The sequence below is a fragment of the Malania oleifera genome, chromosome 4 (genome assembly GCF_029873635.1).
Source record: "Malania oleifera isolate guangnan ecotype guangnan chromosome 4, ASM2987363v1, whole genome shotgun sequence".
Lineage (NCBI taxonomy): Eukaryota > Viridiplantae > Streptophyta > Magnoliopsida > Santalales > Ximeniaceae > Malania > Malania oleifera.
Window position 1 is genome coordinate 38,465,549 of NC_080420.1, and position 14,200 is coordinate 38,479,748.

At 37.1% G+C, this 14,200-nt stretch overlaps 1 protein-coding gene across 2 annotated transcripts in view; it reads right to left on the bottom strand.

The window, feature by feature from the left end:
- Window positions 1-1,626: 1,626 nt before the first annotated feature.
- Window positions 1,627-14,200, bottom strand: part of LOC131154593 (protein SPIRAL1-like 2) — a 93,198-nt gene continuing 80,624 nt past the window's right edge. For both annotated transcript variants that reach the window (XR_009136520.1, XR_009136521.1), the window contains exon 4: window positions 1,627-1,822. The gene's annotated coding sequence lies outside the window, so the exon portion shown is untranslated. The remainder of the gene's footprint in view (window positions 1,823-14,200) is intronic.

Sequence of the window (14,200 nt, forward strand, 5' to 3'; positions counted from 1 at the left end):
GTAGTGAAGAAATGGGAAAACCCTGGCTGGGATTTGTGTGTTTTTTTTTTTTTTTTCCGCTGTCGTTACTGGATGGCAGGATGAGAGCCGGTCATGAAAGAGCAAAACGGCCATTGTGATTACATGGCGTCAAAATCTCTTGGGAGTTGGAAACAACAGATGGGATATGATTTTGTCGTAACAAGATTTGGATTATCAGAAAACGAGGATTTTTAGTAGCTTCTTTCAAAGTATGCCATACATGAATAGTAAGGGTTAGTGGTATATTATATATATATATATATATACACATTTGGACTTTGCATGCATGTTATCGCTCAAAAGTAAAAATAACTTATTTATATATTTGAAGGTTGAAATGTTATTGGCCAGTTTGAGCTCAAGACAAGGGCATTATATAACTCATGATATAGGTTAAGTAGCCTTTGTTTATGTTTTGTGTAACACATGTGGTACATGATTCATCAATTTAAAAAAAAAAAAAATGGATTGGATTGTCCATTTACATGGTATATGGTCAAAGTCACTAAACTTGTAATTAATGACTAAGCAATAAATGGATTAAATAATCCTTTATTTTTTTAAGTATCTTTCAATTAAATATATTTAGGCTAGCCTTTCAAATGATAGAAAAAACGTGCATGCCATTGGGACACCATCCCCCTACCCCCAAACCCCTGCCACTAAAATAGTAAAATTGTACTGTATAAGCAAATTGACTTTATACAAACATATGCGTCATATGCATCACAATTTTTATGGAAGGGGCACAATACATCCTGGCGTTTAAGCTTTTTTTTTAAAAAAAAAATTAACTTATTTTTTATAACTAAACAATATAAACATGGGATAAGATAAGACGTCTAGTCTTCATAAATATAACAGGTAGTAGGGGATTTGAAATACTTAACTAGTGAAACTACCATACTCATGATGCATTTTTTTTTTTTTTTTTTAATTTTACATTGGACCCTAGTAGAGACATCTTGAATGCTTTCATTTCTCAAAACTAAAAAACCCTCAACTGCCTATATATAAGTTTTTATTGGTCATTGCATGAGACCAACACCCATGACAATGTAGATCTAGGACCATAAAAAGGTCTTATTTCGCAACGCATCAAAGGCTCTCATTCTCTAACAATTTGGAGCTCATATTCATGCTTGAGGAATTCAAGTTGTCATGAACTTGTTGCATCTTCTTTGCATTCTATCCTTTGTTCTGTTTGAAAAAGTACAATTAAAATAAACCAATTTTCCTAATTATTATCCATTTGAATGGCGTACTATCATGTAACCAAACTAATCATTAATCATGCAAAAGTTGATATTTAACAAATAGCTACAATAAAAATAGAATTACTCCAAAAGAAATAGTTTTTGCTAAGAACTAAAATGGCATAAAGTAACTTCAAATTAAATGCAAAGAATATAACTACTCTTCTCAATGACCATAAGTTCAATTCACAACCATTTATCCATGAAATCGAGAATACATTCTTTTAGTTTTAAGGATTATGGCACCCCAAGTACACATACTGCTACTTTTATGCACTTTGTGGACCAATATGAAGCCATTAAGAGAACCTAACCAATAGAAACCAAGCCTTCTAATCAAATAAAGGGGGAAAAATAAGAACATTTTAATGACTAACATTAAAATAAAAGCTATGCATAAGAGACTGTACTTGAGATCTTTGCAACAAATGTCTATGCATCTAATGCCTAATGCCCTTAGTTGAATAATCCTAAGAACAAGCACACATATATAATACTACATGAACAAATGACTTTTTCTCCTTTATGAAAGATAAACACATTGCCTCTCTTTCACACAAGAAGTTTCAAAGAATTTGGCAAACTATACTTCCGTTTCAAAAATGTGAGCGCAGATCATTTACTGCCACCACCAAATAGGTGTCCAGAGAAGATCCACCCCTAGGGGTAACATGAACCTTCATTGAGGGTCAAACCTTCAACTACTATAAAGAAGATGAATATGTTGGAAATTAAAAAGAAACAATTCTTAGATTTCGTTTGGACTTTGAAAATGTCAAGAATAATGACTTATGATGATTTAATTAATTAATTAAATCTAATGGCCAATTCAAGTAATAGTATTTGGGCTCCTATTGTTGGCAAGTTTGACAAGAAACTTGCTAGTTAATTAGGAAAGGAACTTTCTGTCAAAAGGTGACAAGCCCACTATCATTAAGAGTACTCTATATAATCTTTCAGTTTACTTCATATCTCCATTCTCTATCCCTAGCTAGTATGGTTGCAAAGAGAATGGAGGATATCCAAAGAAGATTCCTTTGGTAGAATACGAGTGAGGTTTTCAAATATCATAGTGTTAAATTAGGGGCTAGAAAGCCTTTTCAACAGGTCGGTCTTGACCTTAGATCCATTTAATGAAGCCATTTTTGGTGAAATAACTTTAGAGATTCAAGACAAAGAAAAATCATTTCTAAAGGAATGTCATTGTTGTCAAGTATGGTCTCCATCATAAGGATTGGACCTCAAAAGATTCAAAGGAAGCTCATAATAGAGACGTTTGGAGATACATCAGAAAAGGATAGGAGAAATTATTCTCTCTCATCGACTTTCATGTGGGGAATGGGGAGAATGTGTTCTTTGGCATGATATCTTGTGTGGTAAATCCCAGCTCAGCTCCTCTTTCCCTTCCATCTTCAGATTTGCTTGTGGCAAAGATGCTTCTTAGAGCTTGATATTCTTATATATTTTTTCAACAATCTCTATAAGATTCAGTTTCAAATTAAGCCAATTCTAAAGAGCTCATTTGGGTCTTGAGCAAGGATGCAAAATTCAAGGTCAATTGTTTCTGTAAACACCTTAGCTCCCTAGTTAAAAGCAACAAAAAATTTCTTTGGAAACTTTAAAAAATAAAAATAAAACAAAAAAGAGCTGGTAGCCACCCACACAGCGACCCTGTCCCAAATTTATTAATAAACCCTCACTTATGGGAGAGGAAAATCGTGGTTACAAGTAAAGCCTCTAGGAGATTACATATAATTATTAAAACCCTCCCAAAATCTAACCACAAACATAAACAAAAAATAGAAAATCAACTCTAAACAAGCCTAACTAAACGGCCCAAACTAAACCTACCTAAATCAAACAGCCAAGTAAACTACACAAATCTAACATCTAATGCTAGGGAAACCAAGTCTATCAAGTCTTAATATGCCTCTAAGTTTCCTCGGAAATTCATCCCCTCCTCAAAACAATATATCATACCTTCTTCACCTTGACAAGCAAGGTAATCTGCCGCTCGATTAGCCTCTCTATATATGTGTCGAATAAAGAACTGAAGACCTTGAAGCATCGAAACAATCTCCTCCCGAATATCCCATAAATACCACATCGTGCATTTATCATTATTGATCCAATCAAAAATTAGATTAGAGTCACATTCAATAAATATATTATAAAAACCCAAATCTTTACATAACAACACCCCAATGAGGAAAGCACGAATCTCAGCTTCATTATTCATACATTGTCCAAACCAAGAAGAAAAGGCCCCTTTAAGCTTGCCAAAGGAATCCCAAATAGTACCTCCACCCCCACATGAACCCGGATTACCTCTACAGCTTCCATCAACAATCAACTTTAGTACAAAGACTGTTGGGGGTTTCTCCCAAACAACTATATGCTATCTTCTAAGTTTATAAGGAACTATTCGAGGAATGTCAAATAAATTAAACCCCCCGAACCCAAAATTCAAATCAGAGTTCTTTATCAAAATGTGCCAAATCCAAAAACAAATGGATCTCCAAACCACTTCTTTAGAGTCCACCATATTTTCCATCCTAACTTTGCACCAAAATTGCCAAAGACTCCAAGTGATGATAGAGGGAATTAACCCAATAACAATGCCTCATTGAGAAGATTTTTTTGCTAAAGAAAACCAATGAAAAACACGCCCCCACCAGGTTCCCACAATGAAAGTATGCAAGCTCAAAATACAAGCAACTCTATCCCAAACAAACGATGTCACCTCCCCTGAACACAACACATGGTCGAGCGTTTCAATCTTCTTGTTAAGACAACAATCATATCTTGATGCAAGATAAATACCACAATGTTGAACGCACGTATCCACCGGCATACAATTGAACTGAGCCTTCCACATACACATTGAGATTTTTTTTTTTTGGGAGAAATTTATACCATATCCACTCCATACCCATGTATTTGCCTTGCTTAAGTCTGATAATTTCCCAAGAACTAGATGTCGAAAACTTCCATCTAGAGTCAAAATTTCTTTGGAAACTTATATGGACAATAGAAGCCCTTACTAAGTTGTTTTTCCACATATGGTGCTACACTCAAAAAGATCCTTACCGTGGACAGTCTTTTAAAAATAAAAATATAAAAAGGTTTCTCTTTTGTCAATAGATGTTTTTTTATTCTTGGAGCAGGAAGAATCAATTGATCGCATCCTTTCACATTGTTCTTGGACCAAGAAAATAATAGAAGATCAAAAAAATAATAAAACACAAAGAATTTTGGGAAGAGTGTAGAAGAATTATAGAAAGTAGCATTGTAGAGTAACTAACTCAAATGGCAAGAGCAACACAACTAGATGTAAATTGGCCAATTTGCTAAATATTGTCAAATCTTTGTGCAAATCTAAGATTAATGGGTACTAAATTGAAGGAAACAAAAGTAATTAGGGCTCCAATGTGCAAAGAATGTTTGAGAGCTCCAATGCAATCAACAATGATGATTAAGGGGGGAAAAGGGTGGAGACTTTTAAAAGATTAAATTGATATAATTATTGAATTGACATGATTACAGGGTGGCGAGGGATGCGTTACACATTACAAGATACAAATGGATTCATAAGCAAAGGTTATTTATGTGATAGTTCATTATTTTCTCTTAAAATGAAAAAAAAAAAATTAGGGGATATAATTTATCCCAAAATTACATTTCGCTACAATAAAAATCTATGTAAGAAATTATGGTTGACCAACAAGCACTAAGATCAAGGGAAGCAAGTTGGTTGAGTAATGATGGGATGAATATTTCTCCTTACACAAATATTGAAGTAATGCTTGTACAAATTTTATAATAAGGATTGGAACCAACCAAAACAAATGCTAATAAAGATAATGATAACAACTTATACATATCACTACAAAAAATGGTCTTTTTAGTGACGAAAGTATTAGTAACGAAAAAAAAATCGTCACTAATAATGCGCCATTAGCGACAAATATTAAATTTGTCACTAATAGTTATGGCATTAGTGATGGAACTAGTATCCATCACCAATAAGGCATTTTAAGTGACGGTTTTTTCTTCGTCACTAATATTTTCGTCACTAAAAGGTAGTTTCCCGCTCAAACTATCATGTGAAAATATTGGCAACAATTTATTGACTACTAGTGATGAAAACTTTTCATCCCTAATAGTCTATTGTTAGTGACAACCGAAAACCATCACTAGTAGTCTTGTTTTAGTAATGGTTGCCTAGGAAAAGGCAATTTTGCTGCTTTGTTTCATAGAATCTGTTAGAATTGGTATATTCCTAAGAGAGGGGGGGGGGTGAATTGAAATTTTAAACTTTTCTCCTAGGTTAAATTAGAAATCAATATGATTTAACTACCTAGGGTCTTTCTATACAATCCCAAATGCGCAAGTAGATATAACGTATGGAAATTTAAATCAGGTGCATCATTCACACCATAACATACACGTGTAGTAAATATAGAATGCGGAAATATAAACAAACACATGATATGTTATCAAGGTTCGGCCAGCTGTGCCAATGTCCCCACCACTAGCTCGCAAGCCCAAGGATTCCACTAAAGGCTCACTTAAAGGGTGGAGCAGCACCAATTACAATCAGGTTAATTAGCACAGGGCTAACCTCAACCTTTACAACAAGGTCAATTAGCGGGGATGACCTCAACCTACACGCCTTAACAAGATTGTAACGACCCGAAAAAAAAAATAATGGTTTTTAAATAATGAAAAGGGAGGGAAATGGAAACCAAAATAGAAGGAGACAGTAGGCTTCGTCGACGAACGCGAACGACATTGCACTTTGGATATAATAACCCAAAATTCTTACATGGCCTCGTTGATGAACATAGGGAATTCGTCGACGAGTGCATAAGGGGACCTCGTCCACGAGGACATCGTCGACGAGAAGATACTGAGAGAGGTTTTTGGGCAATCTGAAATTCGTCGACGAGAGAGGAAGTTCGTCGACGAAATTACTTAAGGACTCGTCGAGAGGTAACGTGTCTCATCGACGAATACCACCTTATAAATAGTGAAAAATCGGATTTTCCAACATTATTTGGAGCAAAACATGGTCCTTTTTCTCTCTCTACGCCCCTCTCCCCTTCTCTCTTCGATTCTGGCTCTATTTCTCACCGAATTGAAGATCTAAGGCCACCACGACACTCCTGGCGAAGTTCTCTACAAGTCTACCGGAGTTGATCGCGGGGAAAGTCAGTTTGAAAATCATCACAAATTCAAGGTAAGGCATTTTATTCATATTATGTCTTTCTCATAGTTATAAGAAATGTTGTAGGTAAGAAAATACTGATGTTTTGTTCTTGTGGATATTGTTTTCAGGATGTTGAATTAGGAACCCTATGGGTATAGGGTCAGAATTTCGTAGGGGCTTTTCAGAAGATAAAGGAAATATGCTATGCTAGGAGTTTTAAGAATGTTAATAGAGATTTCATAGACACATATATATACTAGTTCATTATACAGTTTTTACAGAATAAGAGTTTTAATGTTTGTGTGGCTTGAGTAGATATTTACCTAATCTAGAATTTATATACTGTTTCAGCATATCATATTATATGGTATATATATATATATATACAGATATTCATAGATATTTTAACAGACAGATTTATATAGATTTTATTCAGTTCAGTATATTATAGTTTTTACAGAATGCTATGTTTTCCTAAATGTCATAATGCACAATTTATACAGACAGATTATACAGACAATTTATAAAGACAGATGATACAATTATAGCATCAAGATGCTATAGTTACTCAGATATTACAGTATTTACAGCATAGTATTATAGCGTTATGGTTATTTTGGAAGCATGATGAAAACAACAAAGGTATATATATATAAATGTACTTGTATAATATCAGAACCCTGTGGAAATATTACAGACAGATACAATTTACAGAGCATGGTACCATTGCTATATACAGATAGAGTGCAACCACATATCTTAGATAGTGTGTGGGAACCGTCTAACCATGCTCGAAGAGGATGCAGCTCCCCAGAACGCTGGGTTGAGGGGGGTTGGTTAGACGAGATAGTAGCCAATCTCGAGCTTAGGAGTGGATGCAGTTTGGCCAGGATGAGGTAGTGTAAAGTACGATCACTTACCTGGAGGGCCGACTAGGTTAAGTCCCGCCTACGGGCCGCACAACCCTGTCATGAGGGGTCAAATCATGACATACAAAGTCCTAGGGATTATAGTTTTACGACTCGGTCACCATACACTTGTAATGACATATTTTCACTTACTGAGCGTCAACTCACCCCATTACTTTAACATTTTTTAGGTGAGCCAGCTAGGCAAGCAGATCAAGCTAGCGGATAGAGATTACTTAGTCACCTTAGTTATAGGTTAAGTTTTTGTGTAAGGTTTTGTGTTTTTGGGGTAGTTGACACTAGAGAGAGAGATGTATTATATAGCTATGGTTGCAAATACTGAATTCTGGTATTGTATATATATATATATATATATATATGTGTGTGTGTGTGTGTGTGTGTGTGTGTGTGGTTATGTGATTTATGTTTTTCGCTGCTTAGGGGTGCCCATTATATTTAGATATTGGAGTAATCAGTTAAAAAAAACGGTGTGAATTTTGAGGATGTTACAATTTGGTATCAGAGCCTAAGTTGCTAGGTTCTGTAGACTCTAGAGTGTAGTGGAAAATAATTTCAGAATATAGGAAAAGATTTGAGGTTTTGTTCTATGATCTGGATACAGGATTTTGTGGTAGTTTCCGTGTTTTTCTTGGAGTGACGATTTCAGGAAAACCATAGTAAACTATCAACAAGTCATGTGTTTGGGTTGCAGGATTGGATTTTGGGGTTAAGATCAGGAGGGATGATTAATAGAGAATTTGCAGTTTTAGTTAAATGGAATAAGTTAGGTCTTTATGATAAATAGGATTCTAAAACAGTGTTTTATATATTTGCAGGATGGACCTAGGAGGCAGTAGCGCTCACACCAGTGGTGATAATGGAGTGGATCCTTCTGATGTAGGAGGTTCAAATTCAGATGTTGTGCTACGTAGTGTGGCTTATCAAGTTATGGCTAAGATAGCACGGAGCTCTAAAGAGCAAGGAGGTCCACCTCCAGTTCAAGGATGCACCATAAAGAAATTCATGAAGATGAATCCGCTAACTTTCTCTAGAGCGACTGACCCTACAGTTGCTGAGAACTAAGTGCAGGAGGTAGAGAAGATCCTGACAGTACTTCACTGCACCGACAAGCAGAGAGTTCTGTACTCTACGTATAGACTGGTAAAGGAGGTTGAGAGATGGCGGACAACCACTAGACTATTGGAGGAGCAGACGATGACTTCAGTGCTGATGACCTGGGCCTATTTCAGGGATATATTCTTCGATAGATACTATCCTGCCTCAGTCAGAGAGGCCCGAGTTCAGGAGTTCTTGAGTCTGTCCCAAGGGTCGATGACAATCCAGTAGTACGCGGTGAGATTCATTGAGCTCTCGCGTTCTACCCATATATCATCCCCGATGAAGTAAAGAAGGCCAAAATGTTCGAGAGAAATTTGAGGTGAGATATTTACAGGCAGGTGGCGATACTGAGGATCCAGGATTTTGCAGAGTTGGTTGACAAGGCCATTATAGTAAAGGAGAGTCTGCTGAAAGAGACTGAGACATAGAGTTAGAAGAAGAGAACCGCACCCTCGAGCTTTCAGGCGGGTTCCAGCCGAGGCCCTTGGAAAGGAGGTAGATCTGGCGGAGGTCAGAGGCAGATGGTAAAGTAGGGTGGATTTCAGGGTGGTCAGCCTTCTTCCATTTATACCAGATGTGAACGGAGACACCCGGGTGAATGTCAGCTGGGGGAGAATATTTGCTACCGCTGCGGGAGACCGGGTCATATGGCTCTATCCTGTTAGATGACACCAGGTTATGTACCGGCTCCTAAGCCAGTTCGAGGAGGATACTAGGCACCCCGCCGAGGTCAGCAAAGAAATATCGAGCCAGTGAGAGTTTATGCATTGACGTCGGGAGACGCCGAGACAACTGGGAACGTGGTTACAGGTATCCTTACTGCTTTACCATATACACTTATTGTTTTGTTTGATACAGGTGTTACCCATTCCTTTATATCAGTGGGATAAAAATAGTTGGAATAGAGACACAGCCATTAGATATAGAATTATCTGTGGGTACGCCGATGGGGTCTGTGGTGAGATGCAGGAGGATACTTTGGAATTTTCCAGTAAGTATTCAAGAGAGGGTATTATCAGCTGATCTAGTAGTTCTAGATATGCAGGGGTTTGATGTAATATTAGGTATGGACTGGTTAGCTACTCATTATGCCAGTATAAATTGCCATCAGAAAGAAGTTATTTTCAGACCCCCGGACGAGCAGGAATACAAATTCGTGGGTTCACGTGTACGTGCCTCACCACAGCTAGTGTCGACTATTCAGGTGAGAAGACTGCTATAGGATGGTTTCCAGGAGTATGTCGCATACATAAAAGAATTGCCAAAAGAACAATTGAGACAAGCTAATATACCAGTAGTGAGGGAATTCGGAGATGTTTTTCAGAAAGAACTGCCTGGTTTGCTGCCTGATCGTGAGATTGAGTTTACCATCGATTTGTTGTCAGGATCTATACCAATATCGAAAGCACCATACCGTATGGCCCCAGTAGAGTTAAAAGAATTGAAAGAACATATACAGGAATTGTTGGATAAACGTTTCATTAGGCCCAGTGTGTTGCCTTGGGGTGCGCCAGTTCTGTTCATGAAAAAGAAAAATGGGACCATGAAACTGTGTATTGATTATAGGGAGATCAATAAACTAACAATCAAGAATAAATATCCTCTTCCTAGGATTGATGATTTATTTGATCAGTTTCAGGGGACCCAAGTTTACTCTAAAATTGACCTGCGATTGAGTTACCATCAAGTGAAAGTTAGAGTAGAGGATATTTCAAAGACCACATTTCGTACCAGGTATGGGCATTACGAATTCTTAGTGATGTCATTTAAGTTGACTAATGCACCAGCAGTATTTATAGATTTGATGAATCAGGGTTCCATAAATATTTAGATCAATTTGTGGTTGTGTTCATTGATGATATACTAGTCTATTCAAGGAGTTTTGAAGAGCACAAGCATCATTTGAGGTTGGCATTGCAGATACTAAGAGAAAGGAAATTGTATGCCAAATTAAAGAAATGTGAGTTCTGGCTATGATAAGTTACTTTTCTCGGCCATGTGATCTCAGAAGCATGTGTATTAGTTTATCTGAGTAAAATAGAGGTAGTGATGAATTGGGAAAAGCCATGTAGTGTACAGGAGATTGAGAGCTTTCTGGGATTAGCAGGCTATTACCAGCGCTTCGTAGATGGCTTCTCCAAACTATCGGGTCCATTGACCCAACTTACAAGGAAAACAGTGAAGTTTTATTGGACCAACAACTGTAAACAGAGTTTTCAAGAATTAAAACAGCGGTTAGTTTCAACACCAATTCTGGCTATTCCATCAAGGGAGAACGATTTCGTAATATATAATGATGCCTCTTTGAAGGGTCTTGGGTGCGTGTTGATGCAACACGAAAGGGTTATTGCTTATGCATCTAGACAGCTTAAAGAATATAAGAAGAATTATCCCGTGCATGATTTGGAATTAGCTTCAGTGATATGTGCTCTCAAGATCTAGAGGCATTATTTATATGGAGGGAAGTGCGATATTTTCACGGATTATAGGAGTATAAAATATTTCTTCACTCAGAAAGAGCTAAATATAAGACAAAGAAGGTGGTTAGAACTCATTAAAGATTACGAATGCACCATTAGTGACCGCCCGGGGAAAGCGAATGAGGTAGCTGATGCTCTGAGCAGAAAATCAGTGGGTCTAGTGCTAGCAGTCATGGAGATTCCGCATTCAATTATAATGGATTTGGAGAGGCTCAGTTTAGAGCTAATGGAGGAGAATCCTCAGGTAGTCATTATTAGTCTAGTGGTTCAACCTACATTATACGAGAGGATTAAAGCAGCTCAGGGTGATGATGCGGAGTTGATAGAGGTGATGGCTAAAGTGCGGGATGGTTAGGGAGAGAAGTTTAGCATATCAGATGATGGAGCCCTGCGATTCTATACTAGGCTATCTGTTCCTGTGGATACTGAGATCAGAAGAACTATACTGGAGGAGGCTCACAAATCCCTATACACCGTACGTCCAGGTAGCACTAAAATGTATCGGGATCTATGAGAGTACTTTTGGTGGGGTGGAATGAAGAAAGAGATAGCTGAATTTGTACAATAGAGCTTGACGTGCCAATAGGTTAAATTTGAGCACCAAAGACCAGCAAGACAGTTACAACCATTGTTTATTCCTGAGCGGAAATGGGATCACGTTTCGATGGATTTCATTACGGGATTACCGTCAGTGCATCAGGGGTGGAATACTGACGAAGACCACCCATTTCATCCCTATTAAAATCAGCTATTCCATGGATAGACTGGCAGAGATATATGTTCAGGAGATAGTTCATGTTCATGGAGTACCAGTATCCATAGTCTCAGACCGAGATCCTCGGTTTACTTCACAATTCTGGAAAAGTTTTCAGGAGGCTGTGGGTACACAGTTAGTTTTTAGCACTGCTTTCCATCCCCAGATAGATGGACAGACTGAGAGGACGATTCTGACATTCGAAGATATGCTTCGTGCTTGTGTGCTTGATTTTGGAGGTAGTTGGATTCAATTTATGTTGTTGATTGAGTTTGCTTACAATAATAGCTATCAGGCTAGCATCGGCATGGCACCCTACGAGGCATTGTATGGTAGGAGATGTCGTTCTCCTCTCTTCTGGGATAAGGTAGGTGAAAGGCAAGTTTTGTGTCTGGAGATAGTACAATAAGCTTATGACAAGGTCCAACTAATTAAAGAAAGAATCAATACAGCACAGAGTCGGCAGAAAAGCTACGTAGATACTCGCCACCAAAAGTTAGAATTTGATGTGGGAGATCGAGTATTTTTTAAGATAACTCCTCTGAAAGGAGCTATGAGGTTTGTAAAGAAGGGCAAGTTAAGCCCTAGGTATATTGGCCCTTTTGAGATACTGGAGAGAATAGGGTCAGTTGCCTATAGGCTAGTTTTTCCACCAGCTTTGGCTCGAATTCATGACGTGTTTCATGTTGTTATGTTAAGGAAATACATCCCAGACCCATCCCACATCATTAGCTATGCAGAGATAGACCTTAAGGATTCATAGGCATATAAAGAAGTACCAGTACAGATTTTGGACAGAAAAATTCAGACTCTACGCACTAAAGAAATACAGTTAGTTAAAGTTTTGTGGAGGAATCACGCCCTAGAGGAAGCTTCTTGGTAGCTTGAAGAGTAAATCAAACAGAAATACCCGTAGATGTTCCAAGAGGTATAGAGGTAATCAGGTAAAGTACGATAGTTAGATGGTGTTTCTTTTGCAGGTACATGTATTGATTTTAGTTAATAGATAGTTTTTAGTTTATATATGTGTAATCTCCAAGAAAATATAATGTAACCACGGTATTCCTCCCCCATAAGTGAGGGTAGGTAATAAAATAAGTAGACCATTTGCCTTTATGAGATGATAGATGGAGAAACAGATAGCAAATTTCGAGGACAAAATTTTGTAAGGAGGGGAGAATGTAACGACTCGAAAAAAAAATAATGGTTTTTAAATAATGAAGAGGGAGGGAAATGGAAACCGAAACAGAAGGAGATAGTAGGCTTCGTCGATGAAAGCTTTGCATTCATCGACGACATTGCACTTTGGATATAATAACCTGAAATTCTTACATAGGGCCTCGTCGACGAACACAGGGAATTCGTCGACGAGTGCATAAGAGGACCTCGTCAACAAGAAGATACCGAGAGAGGTTTTTGGGCAGTCTGAAATTCATCAACGAAAAAGGAAGTTCGTCGATGAAATTACTTAAGGACTCGTCGAGAGGTGACGTGTCTCGTCGATGAATTTGACCCTATAAATATTGAAAACTCAGATTTTTCAGCATTATTTGGCACAAAACACGCCCCTTTTTCTCTCTCTACACCCCTCTCCCCTTCTCTCTTCGATTTCGGCTATGTTTCTTATCGGATTGAAGATCTGAGGCCACCACGACGCTCCTGGCGAAGTTCTCTGCAAGTCTACCGGAGTTGATCATGGGGGAAGTTGGTTTGAAAATAATCTCAAATTCAGGGTAAGGCATTTTATTCATATTATGTCTTTCTCATAGTTATAAGAAATGTTGTGGGTAAGAAAATACTGATGTTTTGTTCTGGGGGATATTATTTTCAAAATATTGAACTAGGAACCCTACGGGTATAGGGTCAAAATTTCGTAGGGGCTTTTCAAAAGGTAAGGGAAATATGCTATGCTAGGAGTTTTAAGAATGTTAATAGAGATTTCATAGACACATATATAAACCAGTTTATTATACAGTTTTTACAGAATAAGAGTTTTAATGTTTGTGTGGCCTGAGTAGATATTTACCTGATCTAGAATTTATATAGTGTTTCAGCATATCATGTTATATGGTATATATATATATATATATATATATACAGATATTCACAGATATTTTAACAGACATATTTATATAGATTTTATTCGGTTCAATATATTATAGTTTTTACGGAATGTTATGTTTTCCTAAATGTCATAACGCACAGTTTATACAGAAAGATTATACAGATAATTTATAAAAACAAATTATACAGTTATAGCATCAAGATGCTACAGTTACTCAGATATTACAGTATTTATAGTATAGTATTATAGCGTTATGGTTATTTTGGAAACATGATGAAAACAGCAAAGGTATATATATATATATATATATATATATATATATATATATATATTTACTTATATAGTATCAGATCCCTGTGGAAATATTACAAAAAAATATAGTTTA